Raw genomic sequence first — 23,745 nt, forward strand, 5'->3', positions numbered from 1 at the left:
TGTGGAACATTGTTCTGTGAATAAAAATCTATAACTAAGTGTAGTTCACTAAAACAAGCTTTGTGTCTGCTGGGGCATCAGATTTTTTTTTAACCATTGGAGCATTTCCACCACTGCAGAATAGATGATTGGAAGATGATAGTTTGTACATTTATTTCTGTAACCATTGGAAATGCACAACACAAGAAATGCATTTAGAAAATTACCTTAAGCTACCTAACTGTTCATTGGTGTTGACAACAATGAACTACCAGCAGAATTAATGTTTTAGGCCTTTTATTGGAAGTAGGTTCCAACATCTGTCTGGTGCTGTGGCTAAGTGAAGGAAGGGAAAAGAGGAAAACTGGAGTATTGGGGGATTCCATAGATAGGATGGCAGATGAGAGATTCTTTGGAGGAGATCGTGAATCCAGATGGTATGTGGTCTCCCTAGTGCCAGGGTCCAGGATATCTCAGATAGAGTTCATGATATTCTTGGATGTGAGGGTGATCAGCCAGATGTTGTGGTCCATGTAATGACATGGGTAGAAATGGCAAGGAGGTCCTGCAAGGAGAGTCTGGCACTAGGTTGAAGAAGAGGACCTCCAGGGTCCATGTGCTGGAGAGGTTGGAAATGGGAGGATAAGGCAGCTTAACACGTGGCTGGAGACATGGTGCAGTAGGGAAGGCTTCGGGTTTCTAGATCACTGGGCTGTGTTCCAGGGAAGGTGGGATCTGAACTGGAAGGGGATTTATATCCTTGTGGGTAGGTTTGTTAGTCTTGTCCTGATGAGTTAAAAATAGATTTGCAGGGGGAGGGGAACCAGAATGTTAGAGCAGTTAGTGGGAAGGAGGAGAATAAAGGTCATGTGAGGACTGCATGTACAGACAGAAATCAAAGGGTTGTATGTGATAGAAATTAGATCGGGTGTATTAAATGCAAGGAGTATTGTTAGAAAGGCTGATCTAAGGGCATGACCTGACAAATGGGATTATGACATTATTGCTATTTGTGTGACTCAGTTGCAGGATGGACAGGACTGGCATCTTAATGTTCCAGGGTTCCGATGCTACAGACATGATGGAGGGGGAAGGATGTAAGGGGAGCAGTGGTATTGCTAGTCGGGAAATATCTCCACTGTGTGAAGTCTGGACAGCCAGGTGGGCTTGTCTATAGAGGCCATATGGGTGGAATTGAGGAATGGGAAAGGTGTGACCACATTGATAGGGTTGTATTATTGATTGCCCAATAGTCAGAGAATTGAAGGAGCAAATTTGTAGAGATAGTAGACCGATGCAAGAAGATTTTAACTTCCCAAATATTGACTGGGACTTCCATACTGTAAAAGGCCTGACTGGCTTGGAGTTTGTCAACTGTGTTCAGGAAAGTTTTCTAAATAATATATCGAGGTACCAATGGGAATGGATGCAGTACTTGATCTCCTATTGGGGAATAAGACAGGTCAGGTGAGAGATGTATGTGTAGGTGAACATTTTGGGTCCAGTGACCATAATGCCATTAGTTTCTGTTAAAGTTTACATTTACGAGAAAAACATTAATGTTTTAATAGAAATAAATCTGTAGTCATCAGCTCTGAGCAGGGGCCAAAGAGAGAAAAACCTGGGGTTGCCAGACCACATTCCAGACAAGCCAATTAACATCCATCATCTGCTTGTGCAAAGATATCTGGATTAACTACTTGAGCCGTTACTGGGGTTCCTAAGAACCCCAAAGAAACATTCAAGTAGCCTCACAGATGCTATAATAGTTTATAACACACTAGCTCCTTCCATTCAGTCATTCACAGCTGTCCAGGTTTCACAACCTGTCAGAAGTGATTTGAATTGTCAAAGGCTATAGAACCGCACCCAGTAGCTCTAAAGACAGCAGCCCAGACCTGACTCAATATTGTTTCTGCCCAGAAGTTTCATTTACATATGATAATTTAAGACCAGATATCAGTTAGGCAGAGAATGGACATCAATGTATATTGGGACCATCTCGTCTAGACTACTGGTAATTTTGTATGCGAGAAGGATATTTTAATGATTACTTGTAGATGTAAATAAATGATTGACGTCAAACCATTTCCTTGTCTTCAGAAGGGAACAATACCGTATGTAAAATCAAGTTTGTAACAATGAGTTCAAAGAGATGGCTGTCAAATTTGTATGCAAGTATATGCCTTAAATATTGTACTCATTCAACTGATCCTTCAAATGAGATTCTGGTATTAAGCAGGGTTGCACTGGCTACCTGACATTAATACTACTCATTCCCGCTGGCATGACTCGAATAAAATCTGTCTTGTATTTTGTGACTTTACTGTGTATTTTTGTACCCTCACCAAGTTAATTATGGAAAAGGATAAGTCTGGTCCTCGTCTTGGCATTCTAAGTTGGAGGAAGGCAAATTTTGTGAAAATGAGAAAAGATCTAGGAAGAGTGGAGTGGGACGTTTTCTGGCAAGTGGTGTTAAGTAAGTGAATGGACTTCAAAGGTGAAATCTTGAGAGTGCAGAGTTTGCATTTCCCATTAGGATTAAAGGCAAAGTGAACAGGCACAGGGAACCCTTGTTTTCAAGGGATGACGTGGATCTGGTTAAGAAGAGGAGGGAGGTGTAGAACAAGTATAGGTAACAAGTAGCAAATGAGGAACTTGGAGTACAGAAAATGCAAGAAAATATTCAAGAAAGAATCAGGAAGGCAAAAAGAAAGACTAGGTTGTTTTGGCGGATAATGTGAATGTTATCCCGAAGAGTTTCTACAAGTATGTTAAGAGTAAAAGGATAGTAAGGGACAAAATTTGTCCTCAAGAGGATCAGATGGTCGACTATGTGTGGAGTCTCATGTAACAGGGGAGATGTAAACATTTTTTTTGTGCATCAGTATTTACTCAGGAAATGGGCACAGTGGCTAAGGAAGGAAGGGAAACAAACAGAAGGGTCATGGAATGTATGGAGATGCTTGCTGCCTTACAGTGAATAAAGGTAGATAAATCCCCCAAGCTGAATATTATATTCTTTCTGACTTTGAGGGGGACTATTGTAGAAATTGCAGGGGCTCTGGCAGATATATTCTCAATGTCCTTGGCCACAGGTGAGGTGCCTGAGGATTGGAGGATTCCTCGTGTGGTCCCATTGTTTACAAAAGGTACTGTGGTGGCTCACCACAAGGCAGGCGAACCGGCCCCATTTGTAAGCCATGCGGCAGGACAGCTGGCCAAAATGGCGCTGTCGGGGGTTTCCCTTCCTTCCAGCTCATAGCTCAGAAACCCGCGCTTAGGGACTACGTGATGTCTCGATGACATCAGTGCCCTCCAGCGCGGTTCTCAGCCAGGTCAAGGCTGGGAGTATAAGTAGAGCCCAGCAGCCTGCAATAAACTAGTCTGCTCACTAGTCTGTCAACCGTCTGGTTGCGTGTGTTATTGCAGGAGCAGTGTAGCCACAGCTACAGTACAAAAATAAACCAGCTAATTATTAGGCCAGTGAGCCTGATGTCACTAGTAGGTAAATTATTGGAAGGAATTCTGGGAGACAGGATATATAGGTATTTGGACGGTCAGCATGGCTTTGTGCATTGTAGGTCATCTTTCACAAATCTTGTATTTTTTTGAGGAAATTACCAAGAAGGTAGATGAAAGAAAGGCTGTGAATGTTGGCTACATGGTCTTTAGTAAAGCCTTTGACAAAGTCCCATATGGGAGGTCAGTTCACAAGGTTATGACACTAGGTATCCATGGAAAGGTTGTAATCTGGATTTGAAATTGGCTGTGGGGGAGAAAACAAAGTGGTAGTGGATAGTTGCTTCTCAGACTGGAGGCCTGTGACTAGTGGTGTGCCTTGTGGATCTGTGTTGTGACCATTGTTGGTTGTTGTCCATAATTAATGATCTGGATGATAATGTGGTAAATTGGATCAGCAAGTTTGCTGACGACACAAATAGAAGGTATTGTGGACAGAGCAAGATTTTCAAAGCTTGCAGAAGGATCTGGACCAACTAGGAGAATGTGGCATATGGAGTTTAATGCAGACAAGTGTGAGGTGATCCATTTTGGAACGGGCAAACCAAGATAGGACATACACAGTAAATGGTAGGCACTGAGGAATGTGAAGGAGTAGAAAGATCTGGGATACAGATACATTGTTCCCTGAAGGTGGTGTCGCAGAAAGCCTTTGGAATCTTACCCTTTATAAATCAAAGTATTGAGTATAGGAGTTTAAGACATTGAGGCCTTTGAAGGTTTGTGTTATTTTTGGAAGGACTTTGGGGGAGTGAAATCTTTTTTGTGTTCCAGGCTTTTTTGAGATCTCATTGCATCAGTCTAAGATTTATGCTCTTCATTGCTATGTGGCTTAAAGGAAGAATGACAATTTTGTAGATTTGTGCCAAGAAATGAGTCAGGGTGGGACTAATTTCTAACTATTGATGAGAGGAAACAATCATCCTGGCCTGGAATTATTTACAATTCCAAAACATAATTATAATCTTTTGTGCTCTCTTTAATAACTTCAGCAAGAGTTTTCATTTAATTCAAAGGAATTCCATTCAAATGAAATGATTCATTGTAGTTAAATACTTTAAGCTTGGTTTTTTTTCCCCCATTGTCTCATAGTTAGTCTTCAGTCTTTGCATGTAAAGTGTATATAGATTCCAAGACTCAGCGGATGCCTGAAAACGCAAATAGTACCAGGGTATGCGCAGCTTAATGTCCACGAAGCATACTGTGAAATTGGGCATTGTGTGACATATGGGATACTGTAGTGTACCTGTAAACTTTTTATTTGTAAGTAGGGATCAGTGTGAGGTCCAACACTTGGCTGTGGGGAGAGAGCGGGTAGTAGGATCAGTGTGGTGGCCGACACAGGCCTGTGGGGAGAAAGCAGGGCAGTGGGGTCAGTGTGGGGACAGACATGGGGCTATGGGGAGAGAGCGGGGCAGTAGGATCAGTGTGGGGGCCGACACAGGTCTGTGGGGAGAGAGCAGGGCAGTGGGATCAGTGTGGGGACAGACATGGGGCTATGGGAAGAGAGTGGGGCAGTAGGATCAGTGTGGGGGCCAACACCAGACTGTTAGGGAGAGAGAGAGGGGGTGTAGGATCAGGGTGGGGGCTGACATGGGGCTGTAGGGAGACTGTGGGATGGTGGGATCAGTAGATGCTTTTAAACTGCAGCACCCGGGTAGCCCTCCTGGGACCCAGGTTTGATTAGTGGGACAAAGGTGCCTCCAGCACATTTTAAGCTGAGGGGGGGATGGGCCCATTAAATCACCAACCTGATGATTTAAGGGAAATCCTACCCTTGCGATGACGTGGTAAGTGATGCGTCATTCAAACTAGTCTCTCCTGTCCGTTTTCTCTCCCCCCCCACCCCCCACCAGCTGTCAGTCTCCCTCTCACCATTAATTCTCCCCCTCCCAACCCCATGGAAGCTGATCCCTCTGCCACCCCGTGACATCACCCCTCCCCCCACTTCTCCACCCTGGGCCCTGCCAGTGACCTCTCTCTTCCCCTCAACCCCCCCCCCCCCCCATCACCGCAGACACTTCAGCCAGGGTTTCCCTGCGATGCTAGCGCACAGCGCTAATGTCACAGAAATAATTGGGTTGGCCATTTTGCTGTTCAGGCCATCCTGGGTAAGTTTAACAGGGTTCCCTGACTACCTCTGAGGTAGAGGAGGGACCTGGTTGACTTTGGACGATGCTGATCAGATCAGGTCATTTCAAACTGCCTTATGAGTGGGGTGCTAACCGGGCAAATTTCCTCATTAATCTCATTTTACAAGGCATTTTGAAAGCACCTAGTGTGGGGACTGACAATGGGCTGTGGGATCAGTTTTGGACTGTGGTTGTCCATGTTGACTGAAGCCACGGATAAGGGGATATCACTGTGGGTATGTATGTGTATATATAGTACGTGTGTGTGCGTTGGTACCTTCTCTACAAGGCATTCTGTTTCTTCAGCTGTTTCTTAGTCAGAAACATGTCATTGGCACTTTGAAACAGATTTATTTTTGTGTAGCTAGCTGGAATCCAACTGAGAGGTTCAGTTTGAACATATAATAACCAGAAATGAATCATACACTAGAACCTTTTCAACGAAAATACATTAAGTATAAGGTAGAACATCGATTTCAAAGTGCATATGCCATCCTATTGATGCCCATGAACCAGAGTTTTTGGGGTCACTAGATGTGCAATTTGGAATGAGTTCCCACTGTTTGTATATCTGCCCTACCATGGAGTAACAGGAAGGTAAATCATCTGTGGTTTGCTTATTTCACTTGCTCTCTTTGCCCACCTGTAAATCTATAAAATGCTTCAAATTCTATGAATGTCAAAACACCACTGATTGATACTTGAAAGAACCTGGTAACAAGAGCAGCATTTGGAACTGTCATCGAACTGGGACTGATTCAATTCTTGCGAAATCAAATTTCAGATCCAGGCTGAAACTAATAAACTGGATAAACACAAACAACCTCAGTGTCATGAAAAGATTAATTTTGAGTTTAAATTAAGACATTCAAAAAGATGGAGACAATGTGTCCCTGGAATGGTGGGGAACTCATTGCAACATAAATAATTTCACCATGAATGCATGGTGGTGTGGTCTTGCACAATGTGGCAAAACATTACAAAACACTTTAGGCACAAAAGCAGTGTGCTTTCCAACCTTGAGGGATAGTGGTGGAAGCAGATGTGATTGGAGTGTTTAAGAGGCTGTTAGACATGACTATGCCCAGAATGGATCATGTGCAGGATGGAGGTTCCGTTTAATTTGGCTTTGTGTTCAGCACAAATATTGTGTTCCGTGCCAAATGGCTTGTTCCTATGTGTTAGTGATTTGTGTCCTATTCTTTATCCTAACCTAGCAACATTTCTTTCCATCTTGTATGGTTTTCTTGAATGCATCAATACTCCACCTTGTGGTAACTTCCAAGATTCCCGTGTTCTTAATTGTCTACACTCGTGGTTATCTGATATCTATGGTGTTTGTCACTTGAGCTATTTCGACTACACTCACATAGTTATTGTACACTTGATGATAAGTATCCCTTCAATAACTTTTTGTGTCATGTGACATCACATTTAAATGCATTGTTCCACCAGTCACTGCTGTCAATTGTGAGTTTGTTACCTTCAATAAAGATGCACATTGATAGCATCATTTCTGTTCTTTGCCCAACATCGGTATCAAACAACCTCTGGACATTAAATTGGCCACATGTTTGGGCTGTTGTTACTTCATGAGCCTAATTGTGTTTGTTGAGGAGGTGTCCAAACAAATTGAGGAAGGTAGGGTGGTGTGTGTGGTTTTGGGGGGGCAGTGCTAATGTTTTGGGTGCCAGAGCTCACCAAAAATAGTGACAAGAAGGTCTCGCGAGACCTGGCCTTGGTAGCCACCATGTTGTATTTGGTGTTGTATAATTGAAAACAAACAGTAGGACGAGTGCACCGGTCATGGTTCCTTGTACGTCCAGAATAGTGCTTAGCAGCCCCAGGCCCAGAGCAGAGAGGGCAACCCCATGGGGTGCTCGAGCAGTGCTACAGTGAGCTCCAGCAACCCTACATCCCTGTATGAACTTTAATAAAGGTACCCATGGCAGACATCCAGATGGTCATGAGGTGATGGAGACGTAGCTGAATAGATTTGGAAAAAGCTTGCCCAAAGAAGACAGGTGGTGGTAGGAGATTAAACATATTCTACCTGGAGATCTGCCCTGCATCTGCTGTTCCTTGTGATTTTTTTTTAAATCAATGACTTGGATGATTAAGTAAAATCCACAATGCTAGAGAAACTCGGCAGGTCAATCAACGAACTTTATATAACAAATAAAAACCAATGTTTCAGGATTGAGCCCTTCATCAAGGTATAGAAAAATGTAGTCAGGCACCCAAACAAAATGGTGGGTGGGGGAGGGACAGGAGGAGGAGAGTACTCCCAAAGGAAACTGGTAACAGCTGGATAAGGGAGGGAAGGCGCACCAGAAAACATGGGGAGGAAGGATGACTGTGAATGGAGAAGGAAGGGGTGGGGAGCTGTAGGAAAAAAGACCAAGTAAAAGGGAAGGGAGGGAGAATGGAAAGTTTGATCTGCTGAGTTTCTCCAGCATTGTGTTTTTTTTTTACTTCAACCACAGTTTCTGTAGGAACAAATAATGGGGATTAAATTCCCACAGGATCCAATGTTATTTTTATTGGGTGATATTAAGAATATTGAACCCAAGTTGAAATTGAACATGCATCAAAAGAAGTTTGTTCAAATTGCCTTGGCAATGGGAAGAAAATGTATTGCCATAACTTGGAAATCTGAGATAGATCTGGGTAGAGAAAGATGGCATACTGAAGTTTGGAGTTGTAAACCACTTGAGAAAATTACATAATTTAAGAGAAATATACATTTTGAAAGATATGAAGCCCTTATTTACAAAATATGAGTGTTAATATTTAAATGGAGCTCTGACATTTTCTTCTCCTTAAGATCTTAGTAAGAGACTTTAAATTAATAGGGAACCCTGTTGAGGGTCTCTTGTCCTGTTGTTCTTTTGTGGGGGGGATAGAGAAGGTTGTTATAATGGGAGGGGGTGTTTCTTAATTTTCTTTTTATATACCACAAATATTTGTATTGTTTTGGATTATCTTTGTGCTTTATTATGTGGTTTTAAACTAACTTTTTTAAAAAAAAACATGGTGTCTATCGACTTTTGTGTTTTGCTTGGATGATGGTGTTGGGATGGGTTAGTAGTTTTACAGGTGACATGAAAGTTGGAGGTGTTGTGGATTTCATAGAAGGTTGACTGAGGTTGCAGCAGGATATGGGTCACGTGCAGAGTTGGGTGGAGAAGTGGCAGATGGAGTTTAATCTGGTAAAAAGTGAAGTGATACCCACTTTGGAAGATCAAACTTGGAAGGTGAGGTCATGGTTAAAGGCAGGATTCATAGCAGTGTAGGAATGGAGAGATCTTGGGGTCTAAAAACATGGATACATCAAAGTTGATGAGTAAGTTGATAGTGGTTAAGAATGCATCTAGGGTGCTGCCCTTCATTAGCTAAGGTAATGTTGCAGCTCTAGAAAACTCTGGTTGGAGCACGCCTGGAGTACTGCCTTTAGTTCTGGTTGTCTCATTACAGGAAGGTTCAAGAGAGTGCAAAGGAAATTTACCAGGATGTTGCCTAGATTGGAGAACATCTTTCAAAGAAAGGTTGGCCAAGCAAGGGCATTTCTCTGAATTGATAGACAATTAGAGATAACTTAATAGATCTGTGTAAGGTTATCAGAGGTATATATTGCTTGGATAGACAGCACATTTTTCCCAGGGACCAATGCCAGAGGAAATTTGTTTAAGGTGAGTGGAGGAAAGTGTAGGGGAGATGTCAGAGGTAGGATTTTTTTTTTTTTTTTACACAGGAAGATATTGTCAGGGAGGTGGTGAATGCTAATAAAATAGGACTTTTAAAACTCTTAAGCACATGAATGTAAGAGAAAGGGAGAGGTATGGTTGTGAGGGATTAGATTAATAGAGGAGTAATTATTAAAAAAAAAAATTAATAATGATACAGCTCAGCAGAAGGTCCTTCCAGTTCTCAAAAATCATACCACCCAATTACATCCAATTAACCTACTAACTCTTTATTTTGGAGGGTGGGAGGGAACTGGAGCACCCAGACAAAACCTATGCAGATCCTGGCGAGACCGTACTGACTCCTGACAGACAGCACCAGATTTGAACCCATGTTGCAGGCACTAACTGCTACACTAACAGTGCCACCCCACTAGGTTTATATAGGTAGGCACAACAAAGTGGACTGAAGGGCCATTCCTCTGCTATGCTGATTGATGTTGTATGTACAGACATTCCCTTTCACCCATCCATCACTCTTCCCACCTTCTTTGATACCTGGACCAATTTGTTCCCTTTCTTTCTCAACTCTGTGCTTTTATTGGAGATGTGATGTTTGGTCTCCTGAACCACAGGTTATGAATGGCTGGGATTCAAGTGCCAATCTGATGGTCTCACAGCAGGCAAAGCCTGACAAATGACAATATGTGATAGACTGATATTTCATCTGGTTTTGTGGTGGCTTTATTAATAGCAAACTATCACCATCTTTTACCAGCGGATGCCAAATGCTTCAAGAATAAATTAAAAATTAAATGCATGACCTTATTAATAGAGTAAGATATTTCAGGGATGAGGTCAGGAAAATCAACAATGCACAAAGCTTAATGAAATCTTTTGTGTTCTCCAATATTTGTTTTGCGGGGGGGGAGGTGGAAAGAGGACTGGAAATAAAAATATTGATAGCTATTTGATAGGCAAGGGGCAAAAGAATGGCAGAACAAGACTGGCAAATGGAGATGTTTACTGAGTTGTGAACCACCCATGATGTTTCTGAATATTAGAACAAACGTCTAATGCTGAATGAAGAAGGGCTCAGACCCAAAATGTTGGCAATATATCTTTGTTTCCTATCCAGAGGTTCTTTCCACTCACATTCCACTTTAAGTAAACCCTATGCCATCGGTACTCTGTGATTAGTAAGGGATTGCTTAAGGTGGTATGTGGGTGGGAAGGGAAGGTTGAGAATCACTGCTCTAGACCCAATTGTTACTGAAATATTTTGCTTGAGAAAAATTGTCATTGGTCCATTTCCTTTGGAGTTATGAAACTGTGCACATAACGAGTCAATTAGGGACAATTAAAACAGTGGTTTTCAAACTTTTTCTTCCCACCCACATCCCACCTTAAGCAATCCCTTACTAATCACAGAGCACCGATGGCATAGGGATGACTTAAAGTGGAAAGAAAAAGGTTGAGAACCACTGCTCTAGACGCTGTGAAAGACTGGCTGAGTTTATCCAACATCTCAATGTGGTTTTCCTACCATCACAGCATCTGCAGACTTTATTTCACTGACTTTCTTCTCTTCCTCAGTTTTTGTCATTAGTAATAATTGCTTATTAAAATTTATTCATCAGCTCCACACTTAGTTTGATCTTGTCAAGCTTGTTTGAGCAGATGTCTCCCAATAACATTTCCTCAGTTGTAATAGCTGGTTATTTTCATTAATCACCTTTTAATAATGCCGTTATTTAATCTCATGAGATGATAAAATTGTACTGACAATAACCACAGCAGCAGTGCGAGTATAAAACTTCTTTAATAAACTAATATGTATGCTACGAGGTCTTGTCTCTCTGCAAGATGAACCTGGAAGGCTAGACTGTAGCTCTGGATTGCTTTATAGACAAGGTCACTGGGATGACCCCTGGTGACCTAGTGGTGTAATTACATATCACCACATTCACCCCACCTTAAAAAAAAATTATTCCCCTTGCCTCCCCCCACCCCCCTATCCACGTCCTCCTTACCTTGTTTGTAAGTTCATAAGTCCAAAATTTTTCATGGCTTCTGTTGCCTTCTGGACCTCCTCAGTAGTGGTATAGGGGTGGAGGTGTGGGAATGGGAATTACTGGTTGGTCATGTGGGCTGGGGATCCTCTTGTATGGGATTAGGTCCTGCCATCAAGTCTAGGGTGGTGATATTTTGTGGGGCGGGCATACCCAGGGTCCTAATTTCCAGGGTGGGTGGTCTAGTCCTCTGGGTGACTCGCTGGACGACTGTTCTGGTGACAGCTGCTGTGCTCCTTGTTGATCCGTAGACATCTGTGTTTCCTCTGCGTTGTTCACACATCCGACCTGCACGAGATCCCTGGTGGCCACCGAGTCTTCTCTTCCATCTGGGAATGTGACGAAGGCGTACTGAGGGTTCGCATGCCTCAACTCCACTTGATCCACCAACGGGTCCACTTTGTGGGGTCTGCAGTGCTTCTGGAGGAGAACAGATCCCAGTGTCATCATCCATTTAGGCAGCACTGTGCCCGTCGTGGCTTTCCTTGTGAAAGAAAAGATACGGTCATGTGGGGTCATATTAATGGCAATACACAACAAAGAACGTATAGAGTGTAGGGCTTCTGGCAACACTTCTTGCCATCTTGTAACAGGCAGGTCTTTTGCTTTTAAAGTTAAGAGGACCATTTTCCAGATAGTGGCATTTTCCCTTTTGACTTGTCCATTCCCCCTGGGATTGTAACTTGTAGTGTGGCTGGTAGCAATCTCTCTCTCGTGCAGGTACTGCTGTACTTCTGTGCTCATGAATGCAGCCCCCCTGTCTGTGTATGTAGTTCGGGTACCCAAATATGCTGAAGATGGGTTGGAGATATTTTAAAACCGTGGCTGCTGATCCATCAGAACTCGGGATTGCGAAGGTGAAACAGGAATATTCATCTGTTACATTTAGAAAATAGATATTTCTATTATTGGACGGGAGTGGGCCTTTAAAATCGAGGCTGAGGCGCTCTAAAGGTTTGGTAGCTTTTATCAGGGTGGCTTTGTCTGGCCGGTAAAATTGCGGTTTGCATTCCACACAGATGGGGCTGTTCTTGTTCACTGACCTCACTTCCTCGACCAAAAATGGGAGGTATTGGGTTTTAATGAAGTGAAACAGTCTAGCGACCCCCGGGTGGCCCAGCTCATTGTGCAAGCTCTGCAACTGGGACATGTGGTTAAAGACGGCACAAGTGCCTCTGGACAGCTCCTCCGGGGGCTCGTTGAGTCTCCCGGGGCAGTATAGAATGTCGTAGTTAAATGTAGACAATTCTATCCGCCAGCGCAGGATTTTGTTGTTATTAATTCTCTCCCTGTTCTGGTTATCGAACATAAAAGCCACAGACTGTTGGTCCGTGACGAAGGTGAACTGTTTGCACGCCAGATAATGTCGCCAGTGTCTTACTGCTTCCACAATGGCTAGGGCCTCCTTCTCTACTGCTGAGTGTCTTACCTCTGACCCCTGTAGGGTTCGAGAGGTAAAAGGCCACCGATTGTCCGTCTTGGTTTAGGGTGGCTGCCAGAGCCACATCGGATGCATCTGTTTCTACTTGAAACAGGATCAACTCATCTATGGACTGTATGGTACCTTTAGCGATATGGTCCCTAATGTCTCTGAAAGCTCTGGTGGCTGCTGGGCACAGTGGGAAAACCGAGGCTTTTATAAGTGGACGGGCCCTGTCAGCGTAGTTGGGGACCCATTGGGCATAGTAAGCGAACAGTCCCAAACACCTTTTTAGTGCTTTCAGTGTGTGTGGCACTGGGAGGTCTAGGAGAGGGCGCATACAGGCTGGGACTGGGCTGATTTCCCCATTTTGCACTATGTAGCCCAGGATTGGCAACTTCCTGGCGCTAAAGATGCATTAGTTCCTGTTGTATGTTAGGTTCCTTTCCTTGGTTAATATCATAGCTACTAGGACAGAAGCTGCTTCTGTTCCAATGCGCATTCCTGACCACCTGGAAACTTCACGAGGAATGGAATCCGGGGACGACCAGCACACACGTGCATCTGAGGACAGACACGGTGAGGGGCCACTACTGAAATCGTGATGGAATGCAGGGAAGACCACAGAAGTGCGATAGGGCAGGTAAGCAATGGCCAAGAGCCCTGCCTGCCCATGGGTTTGCTGGTACAGGTGCCGCCGACCCTAAACCCTGGTCCGATCAGAAAGGGGCCATTACTAGTGCGGGTGGAAGGATCTCCACGTCGTGCTCCCGATCACGACGAATGTGCAGAATTCCTGACCACGCCTGAGTCAGGGAAAGCAGACACCGCTACCGTCACTCCCCCAGCAGCAGTTTCCCCAGTACCACTGAGACCTGACGCTTCCGTTGGGATTCCCCCTTAGCCCACTGCAAACGTCTCAAAGCCAGAGACTCAGCCAACAGCCCCAAGCACCCAGGTTACTCCTCCAGCAGACACAAGCCCCATAGAGGCTCTACCAGCAGCTCCCACTACCCCAGGGTCTGCCCTTGCTACACCTAGACCCAGAGACCACGTGGAGGACCGAGAACAACCCCCGGGATGCCCCTACATTACCTAAGGGTCCAGAGACTGCGGCTTAGCCATGTGCTGTGACCAGACAGGCTGGAGCTCAACCCCAGAAATCCCGGAGCCGGCATACGCAGCAGATGCTTTCTGAATTACGTGGAGGGTGCTGAGGCATCAGATAAAGAGCTATTAATGCTGCTGTTAGCGCAGCTGGGAGACCACCCTTACTCCCTTGTACAGGATGCCAGGTCCTACCAAGAGGCAATGAGCACTTTACAGAGGCATTACAGTAAAGGGCATAGTGAACTCCACTCCCGGTACAGGCTCATGACCAGGTCACAACAAGAAGGGGAGTCTGCCAGAGACGTTATACTCTGAAATATCTGGTGAGAGGCTACAACTTTAAAGCAGTATCAGCTCAGGAGTCCTAATAGGACCTTATTAGGGACAGAATTGTTGCGGGCATACGGTCCACAGAGAAGAGCCATCGATTGCTGGAGAAAGGAATGGTGGGGCTAGATGAGGCAGAAGCTTTAGAAAGCACCAGGAAAGAATTGGAGGAGTAATCACAGGACCCTGGGGCTTGGACAAATGTCACACTGCTGGACTCTAGCACCACGAAAAGAAAAGTCTGCTGCCTCACAGGAATTCACCGCAGCAGCAGCACCTTGAGGGTCCAAAGTGCTTTTTCTGTGGACAAAGAAAGCACCTCAGAGCCGTCTGACCTGCCAGAGAAAATGTCTGTTCCAACTGTGGAAAACGTGGGCATTATGCAAAAGTCTCCAGAAGCCCCAAAGCCACAGGCAAGGCCCATCCTCATGCTAATTAGAGGCGGGAAAGTTCTTTCTCCACAGACAGAGAAGAAGAAGAATGCCATGTGCAGCCGGCCATCTTGGACAAATGCTACAGAACAGTGGACACAGTCTTCAGGAGATGAATATGATGCAGAGTACTATCGGATGGAAGGACACGCCAGACTTGCTTCCCTATGCATGAATCGGGCAAGTCCACACAATTTATCTGATGCTGCTGTGTGCATTAAAATTAATGAGGTGAGGGTAAATTGCTTAATAGATTGTGGAAGCACTGAAAGTTTTATTGACCAGGGGTTAGCCTTGCCCTCCCCGCACGCCTGAGTGAGCACCGAGCAGCCTTGTGGCTGAGGTAAAACTGTTTTGCAGGGTTACTCTAGAAATCTAGGGCACAAAATACAAAGGGTTCAAATTACTAGTACTCCCTCACCTCTGTGGCCCAGTACTATTGGAGTTGGATTTTCAGTGCCAGTTTGAAAGCATTACAATAGTTCACAACGGGCCTCACCCCCCACTACACCTTGCGAAGAAACAACACTGCAGCCTGTCTGTCCTGAACATAGAACCCCCTCCGCTGTTCACACACCTGACCCCAGAATGCACACCAATAACCACAAAGAGCAGGAGGTACACAACTAGATTCCTACCCCTGCCATGCATAGCAGACATGGTCAACAACATTGCACAGTCTAAGGTGTTCTCCACCATAGACCTGAAGGCAGCAGACAACCAACTTCCCATTAGAAACAGCGATCACATTTACACGGCATTTGAGGCAGACGGCAGGCTGTATCAATTTCTGCGACTCCCCTTTGGTGTCACCAATAGTGTCCCTGTTTGAGAGAAATGGACCAAATAGTAAATGAATTCCAACTGAAAGTGATATTCCCCTACTTGGACAACGTGACAATCTGTGGCCACACTCGGGAGGATAATGACATGAATTTAAAACTTCTTCTAGGATCGTCTTGCAGAGAGACAAGACCTCGTAGTGTACATATTAGTTTATTAATTTGTACTGATAATAACCCCACCAGCAGTGCGAGTATAAGACTGCTTTAATCAACTAATATGTACACAACGAGGTCTTGTCTCTCTGCAAGATGAACCTGGAAGGTTAGACTGTAGCTCTGGACTGCTTTATAGACAAGGTCACCGGGATGAACCCTGATGACCTAGTGGTGTAATTACATCTCACCACAAAAATCATCACTGGATGTCAACAAATAGAGTAAAAGAGCAGATGATAAAGAGATGGGAGGAAGCAAAACTGGGATTAATTAGGAGATAGCGGTTTCATGGCAGCTCACAATTACACCTTCTGTTCACATATCCTTGCACCTACTGCTGTGGTACATCATTTCAGATGTCAACTCTAAGTGTGTGGGAAGCTAATTTTTGTCAGAATTGTATGGAACTGCCACATCATAATGTCAGCGTCAATTGCTGTATCTTTTCACTACTGTTGCCAGTTTGGAACTTTACATCTAACTGATGGCTTCCCTTAACTGTTCGGTCAGCAGCTTGTCAGCTTCTTTGAGCTCTCCAACTACTTCACACAATAAAGCACAACCTTTTCCAAGTTTATATGTTGCTTATCTGTGTTGAAAGTACTCTAGAAACAAAATGTTCCACCTTTGACTTCTCGCTGTAAAAGGATGCAGAAAAAGTAACCAAGGAATTGTGCACACTGGAACCCAAATGAATTCTTTGCAGCCCAGTGTCAATAATTCTTAGGTTTAAAGTGAGAGGGGAGATATTTAAGGGAGATCCGAGGGGCACCCTTTTCACGGAGGATGGACTGCATCTGGAAGGAACTGCCTCAGGAAACTATATATTGTATGTGGATTGTGGCCTCCTTCTCTGTCTGGAACATTGTGGATTGCAAAGGGTCACAGGTCCTCCCTGTCTGAAACTTATTCAGAGGTCCTATCACCTGCCCAATAGTGCGAACTTTGCCCTGGTGGCTCATTTAAATTACTTAAGGTCATCACTGGCTAGATTCCCAGCTCAGAATTGCATAAAACATCGATGCAGAGCCCAGTTCTTTCTCTCCGCCTTGTGGTCGAAGCCCCGGACACCACTCCTTGCCAGGTTGTTACTGTGGACATCATTGGAAGATTCACAGGTAATGTAGTACTGTGATAGATCAGTGCTTGCAGAGAGATGTGCCCCCGCCCCCCCCCGCCCCCACTGTTGGTACAGGAAAATGGGTGTGTTTGAAAGTCTGTCTGCAGAGATTGAGCATGTCGAAGGTAGGTGGCCACTGGTATTGAAGTCCAACCTGGGTCCGATGTGAATGTCTATATAGTTGTTTAGTAGTAATCAACTTGTCCGTGAACTACTCTTTGCAGACGATGCCGCTTTAGTTGCCCATTCAGAGCCAGCTCTTCAGCGCTTGACGTCCTCTTTTGCGGAAACTGCCAAAATGTTTGGCCTGGAAGTCAGCCTGAAGAAAACTGAGATCCTCCATCAGCCAGCTCCCCACCATGACTACCAGCCCCCCCACATCTCCATCGGGCACACAAAATTCAAAACAGTCAACCAGTTTACCTATCTCGGCTGCACCATTTCATCAGATGCAAGGATCGACAACAAGATAGACAACAGACTCGCCAAGGCAAATAGCGCCTTTGGAAGACTACACAAAAGAGTCTGGAAAAACAACCAACTGAAAAACCTCACAAAGATTAGCATATACAGAGCTGTTGTCATACCCACACTCCTGTTCAGCTCCGAATCATGGGTCCTCTACCGGCATCACCTACGGCTTCTAGAACGCGTCCACCAGCGTTGTCTCCGCTCCATCCTCAACATTCATTGGAGCGACTTCATCCCTAACATCGAAGTACTCGAGATGGCAGAGGCCGACGCTGCTGAAGATCCAACTGTGCTGGGTAGGTCACGTCTCCAGAATGGAGGACCATCGCCTTCCCAAGATCGTGTTATATGGCGAGCTCTCCACTGGCCACCGAGACAGAGGTGCACCAAAGAAGAGGTACAAGGACTGCCTAAAGAAAGCTCTTGGTGCCTGCCACACTGACCACCGCCAGTGGGCTGATCTCGCCTCCAACCATGCATCTTGGCGCCTCACAGTTCGGCGGGCAGCAACCTCCTTTGAAGAAGACCGCAGAGCCCACCTCACTGACAAAAGACAAAGGAGGAAAAACCCAACACCCAACCCTTGCAATTTTCCCTTGCAACCGCTGCAACCGTGTCTGCCTGACCCGCATTGGACTTGTCAGCCACAAACGAGCCTGCAGCAGACGTGGACATTACCCCTCCATAAATCTTCATCTGCGAAGCCAAGCCAAAGAAAGTAATCAAGTGTGGCGGCTCACCACTAGGCAGGCGAACGTCCCCACGGTGGGGCAGCTGGCCAAAATCGCACTGTCGGTGGTGTTCTCTTCCTCCCAGCACGGGGCTCAGAAGCCCGCGCTGGGGGAACCATGTGATGCCCAGGTGACGTCAGCACCCTCCAGCGTGTTTCTCAGCCAGGTCCGGGCTGGGAGTATAAGTACAGCCTAGCAGCCTGCAATAAACTAGTCTTCTCACTGAGCTCCACCCGTCTGGTTGTGTGTGTTATTGCAGGAGCAGGTGTCGCCACCGCTACACAAGTATCATTTGACGTTCTCTTGTTTGTCTCCTGAATGTTCAATAAAGTTACCTGTAGTTGTAAAATTTGTGTTCAGATTTGTCTCGTGAACCCATCAAGCCTAATGTGCTTAGAAATGATCACCATTTTGATGTTTAAAAGACATTTGGATAGGAATGGGCTGGAAAAATAGGACTATCAACACTCAGGATGAATGAGTCTGGCTGAAGGGCCTGTTTTAAGCCATAAGATGATAGGAAAAGAATTAAACCAATTGGTCCATTGAATCTGGTTCATTATTCAAATCATGGCTGATGCATTATTGCTCTCATTTCTATTCTCCTGCCTTCTTCCCCACAACATTTATCAAAAACCTATCAACCTCCACTTCAAATATAGCCAGTAACTTGGTCTCCACAGCTGCCTGTGGCAATGGATTCTGGAATCAATGAGGCACTTCAGGAAATCCTACAAAAAAGCAGGTCGTCAGGCTCTGATCTTAGGCCAGAGGAAAATCTGTTCGCTTCTTCCTCCCAAATGGTTGGGGAGAGGCCTTGCAGTGTGGTGGAGCAGCACTTTGCATCAGCCTGATGGATTGACCTTCTCAGCATAAGCCACATCTGGCTTCCCTTTATAAAGGTTCCTGTCAATGCAGGAACATTCTTTGTTAATCACGTTTTCATGCAATAATCAGATTCTCATTCGGATATTGAATTAGTTCTCCCATTATTCTGGACCACATTTTTTTTCATAAGGTTTGCTTCCTGGAAAAGAATTGGGGATTATGATAGACAAACACGAGCAGAACACAAAGATAATTTCAGATCTGCTGTTGGGGTGGGTGGCTGTGCCTCTGGCACGAGGTCGGCCCCTGTAGCTCAGAAAGGGAGGGAAAGGAAGAGGAGGGCAATTGTGGTAGGAGACTCCATAGTTAAGAGGACGGATAGGGGATTCTGCGGACGCAGCAAGGAGAACCGGATGGTGATTTGCCTCCCTGGTGCCAGGGTCCGGGATGTTGCTGCTCGTGTCCCGGATATCCTAAAGTGGGAGGGACAGGAGCCAGAGGTCGTGGTACATGTAGGTACCAATGACATAGGGAGAAATGGAGAAGAGATCCTAAAAAGTGAGTACAGGCAGTTAGGTAGGGAGTTAAAAAGGACCGCAAAGGGGGTAATCTCTGGATTACTCCCTGTGCCACGTGACAGTGTGAACAGAAATAGAATGAGATGGAGGATTAACATGTGGCTGAAGGGGTGGAGTAAGGGGCAGGGTTTCAAGTTTCTGGATCACTGGGATCTTTTTTGGGGAAGATGTGACCTGTACAGTAAGGACGGGTTACACTTAAATCCCAGGGGGACCAGAATCCTGGCAGAGGTATTTGCTAGGGCTACTCAGGATCCTTTAAACTAGAATGGTTGGAGGGAGGGAACAAAATAGTACAGAGCAGTAAGGAGAAGGTTAGAATGCAAACAAAGAAAGTTTGTAGTAAGTATTTGAATATGGATGGGCAGGTGATAGAGAAGGGAAATGCTCTGGAAGAAGATGAAGGGCAATTGGCAGGAAAAGTAAATAATGTTGTTATTAAAGACGAGGGAAAACAGGGATTAAAAATTGGGAAATCTCTGAAATTCATATATTTTAATGCCAGGAGTATAGTAAAAAAGGTGGATGAGCTGAAGGTGTGGATTGATACTTGGAAGTATGATGGGGTAGCGATTAGTGAGACATGGTTGCAGGAGGGATGTGATTGGCAGCTGAATATCCCTGGGTTTCATTGTTTTAGGTGTGATAGAGTCGGAGGGGCAAGAGGAGGTGGGGTTGCATTGCTTATCAGGGAAAATATTACAGCAGTGCCTAGGAAGGATAGATTAGAGGGCACATCCACGGAGGCTATTTGGGTGGAACTGAGGAGTAGGAAAGGAGAGGTTACACTTGTAGGGGTGTATTATAGACCACCTGGAGGGGACCGAGACCTAGAGGACCAAATCTGTAGGGAGATAGTAGATATTTGTGATAAGCACAGGGTTGTAATTATGGGAGATTTTAATTTTCCACATATAGATTGGGAAACACATTCTGTGAAAGGACTGGATGGGTTAGAGTTTGTGAAATGTGTGCAAGATAGTTTTTTACAACAATATGTAGAGGTGCCGACCAGAGAAGGAGCAGTGTTAGATCTACTGTTGGCAAATGGGATTGGTCAAGTGACGGAGGTTAGTGTTGGCGAGCACTTCGGGTCCAGTGATCATAATGCCATCAGCTTCAATGTCATTATGGAAAGAGAGAAGTCAGGGCCAAGGGTTGAGGTTTTTGATTGGGGAAAAGCTAGATTTGAGGAGATGCGAAAGGACTTGCAGGGTGTGCATTGGGACAATTTGTTTTATGGGCAGGATGTAGTAGAGAGATGGAAGTCTTTTAAAGATCAGATTTTGAGAGTGCAAAAGCTTTATGTTCCTGTTAGGTTAAAAGGAGGGGCAAAAGGTTGGAGAGATCCGTGGTTTTCAAGGAATATTGGAAACTTGGTTCGAAGAAAAAGGGAGGCATACATTAGATATAAGAAGCATGGAGTTAAGGAGACGTTTGAAAGATACATTGAATGTAAGAGGAATCTTAAGAGAGGAATTAGGAAAGCTAAAAGAAGGTACGAGGAAACTATGGCAAGCAGGGTGAAAACTAATCCAACAGAGTTCTACAAATATGTTAATAGTAAAAGGAAAGCTAGAGACAAAATTGGTCCCTTAGAGAATCAGAGCGGAAAACTGTGTGTGGAGCCTAGAGAAATGGGGGAGATATTGAACAGTTTATTTTCTTCGGTATTCACTAAGGAGAAGGATATTGGGAGATGTGAGATAAAAAAAGCAAATTGGGTAAATATGGGGAATATAGAGATTACAAAAGATGTAGTTTTAGGGCTTTTGAAGAATATAAAGGTGGATAAGTCTCCGGGACCAGACGGGATCTTCCCCAGGACATTGAGAGAAGTGAAGGAGGAAATAGCAGAGGCTCTGGCGGTAATTTTCCAAATGTCATTAGATATGGGGATAGTGCCGGAGGATTGGCGCATTGCGCATGTGGTTCCGTTATTTAAAAAGGGTTCAAGGAGGAAGCCTGGCAACTATCGGCCTGTAAGTTTGACGTCTGTGGTAGGTAAATTAATGGAGAATATTCTTAGAGATAGTACTTATAAGCATCTGGATAGACAGGGTCTGATCAGGAGCACTCAACATGGATTTGTGGGAGGAAGGTCATGTTTGACCAATCTGATTGAATTTTTTGAAGAGGTGACTAGGAATGTGGATGTTGTCTATATGGACTTCAGTAAGGCCTTCGATAAGGTACCACATGGAAGGTTAGTTAGGAAGGTGCAGTCTTTAGGTATAAATTTTGAGATAGTCAAATGGATTGAACATTGGCTGAAAGGGAGAGGCCAGAGAGTGGTAGTGGATAATTGTCTCAGGTTGGAGGCCGGTGACCAGTGGTGTGCCTCAAGGATCTGTATTGGGCCCATTGTTGTTCGTTATATACATTAATGATCTAGATGATGGGGTGGTGAATTGGATTAGTAAATATGAAGATGATACTAAGATAGGTGGATAATGAAGAAGGTTTTCAAGGATTGCAGAGGGATTTGGGCTGCTTAGAAAAGTGGGCTGAAAAATGGCAGATGGAATTTAATGCTGATAAGTGTGAGGTGCTTCATTTTGGTAAGAAGAATCAGAACAGGACATACGTGGTAAATGGGAGAGCATTGATGAATACAAAAGAGCAGAAAGATTTAGGAGTAACGGTACATCGTTCCCTGAAGGTAGAAACTCATGTGAATAGGGTGGTGAAGAAGGCTTTTAGTATGCTGGCCTTTATTAATCATTGCATGGAATATAGGAGTTGGGAGGTGATGTTGAGATTGTATAAGACGTTGGTGCGGCCTAATTTGGAGTTCTGTGTGCCGTTCTGGTCGGCTAATTATAGGAAGGATATAAACAGAGTGGAGAGAGTGCAGAGAAGGTTGACCAGAATGTAACCTAGGTTTAAGCATCTAGAGTATAGGGAGAGATTGGACAGATTAGGTCTTTATTCTTTGGAGCGTAGAAGGTTGAGAGGGGATTTGATAGAAGTATTTAAGATTATGAAAGGGATAGACAGAGTGGATGTGGATAGACTATTTCTGTTAAGAGGAGGAAAGATTAAAACAAGAGGACATGAGTTAAGAATTAAGGGGCAGAGGTTTAGAGGTAACATGAGGGGGAACTTCTTTACTTTAGAGAGTGGTAGCTGTGTGGAATGAGCTTCCGGGAGAAATAGTGGCGGCGGAGTCAATTGTATTATTTAAGAAAAGGTTGGACAGGTATATGGATGAGAAGAAGATGGAGAGTTATGGGCATTGTGCAGGGAGATGGGACTAGAGAGGGGTGTTTGGTTCGGTGCGGACTAGAAGGGCCTAATGGCCTGTTTCCGTGCTGTAATTGTTATGTTATGTTATATCATGTAAGAAGTTAGAGAAACGTGAAATTAACTTTTATTGAATTTAGCATGTTTAATCGCATAACAATTCTAACACAAGCTCTCCGGTTGACTGTATATGTTGCACAACAAATGTAAGGAGCCCAGGGTTTGTCTTGGTCATCAATTTTACAACTGATGTCGAGCTCATAAAACAGTGTGAATGAACAGAGGGAACTTGGGGTCCAAATCTATACATCTCTCAAGGTCACTGCACAGGTTGATAGAATAGTTAAGAAGGCCTAGGGGATGCTGGGCTTCGTTAGCTGGGTCATTGATTCAAGGGTCAGAGGTCATGTTGCAATTCCACAAATCTCTTGTGAGACCACACTTGGAGTATTGTGTTCAGTTCTGGTCACCACATTAAAGAAAGAATGTGCGAGCTACAGTGAGGGTGAAGAGGAAATTTTACCCAGATGCTGTCTGGATTGGAAAATAAGTCTTATTAGGCCAGGTTAGCAGAGCTGGGACTTTTTTCTTTGAAGCAAAGAAGGACGAGCGGTGACTTAATAGAGGTCTACAAGATTCAGTGAGGCATAGGTAAGGTGGACAGCCAGTGCCTTTTTCCCAGGAAAGGAATGGCAAACAAGTTTTTTTAAATAGAGTTGTAGGTACCTGGAATTCCTTGCTCGGGGTGGTGGCAGAGGATGAAACATGAGAGGCATTTAAGACAGACACATGGATGAAGAAAATAGATGGTTGAGGGAGGAAGGGTTTAATATTGTTAGGAATATAGAGGTTGGCACAACATTGAGGATGAGGACCTGTAATGTTCTATGTAATGTGCTGCATCTTTGAGCCTTAAATGTATACTCACCACAAATATTAGAGTTTATCGCAGCTATTGCAACATTGACAAGTTTCTGCAGTATTGAATCTTCCTGAAGATGATAAATGCAGCTATTTTATTAAATATGATTTTATTAAAGTTGGACGAGAAGGGCCAAGTTGGCTTGTTTCTATGCTGTCATTGTTATATG

At 44.4% G+C, this 23,745-nt stretch overlaps 1 protein-coding gene across 12 annotated transcripts in view; it reads left to right on the forward strand.

Moving 5' to 3' along the window:
- Nucleotides 1–23,745, forward strand: part of eda2r (ectodysplasin A2 receptor) — a 678,182-nt gene that overhangs the window by 567,617 nt on the left and 86,820 nt on the right. The window lies entirely within an intron of this gene.

The sequence above is a fragment of the Narcine bancroftii genome, chromosome 8 (genome assembly GCF_036971445.1).
Source record: "Narcine bancroftii isolate sNarBan1 chromosome 8, sNarBan1.hap1, whole genome shotgun sequence".
NCBI classification, from domain to species: Eukaryota; Metazoa; Chordata; class Chondrichthyes; order Torpediniformes; family Narcinidae; genus Narcine; species Narcine bancroftii.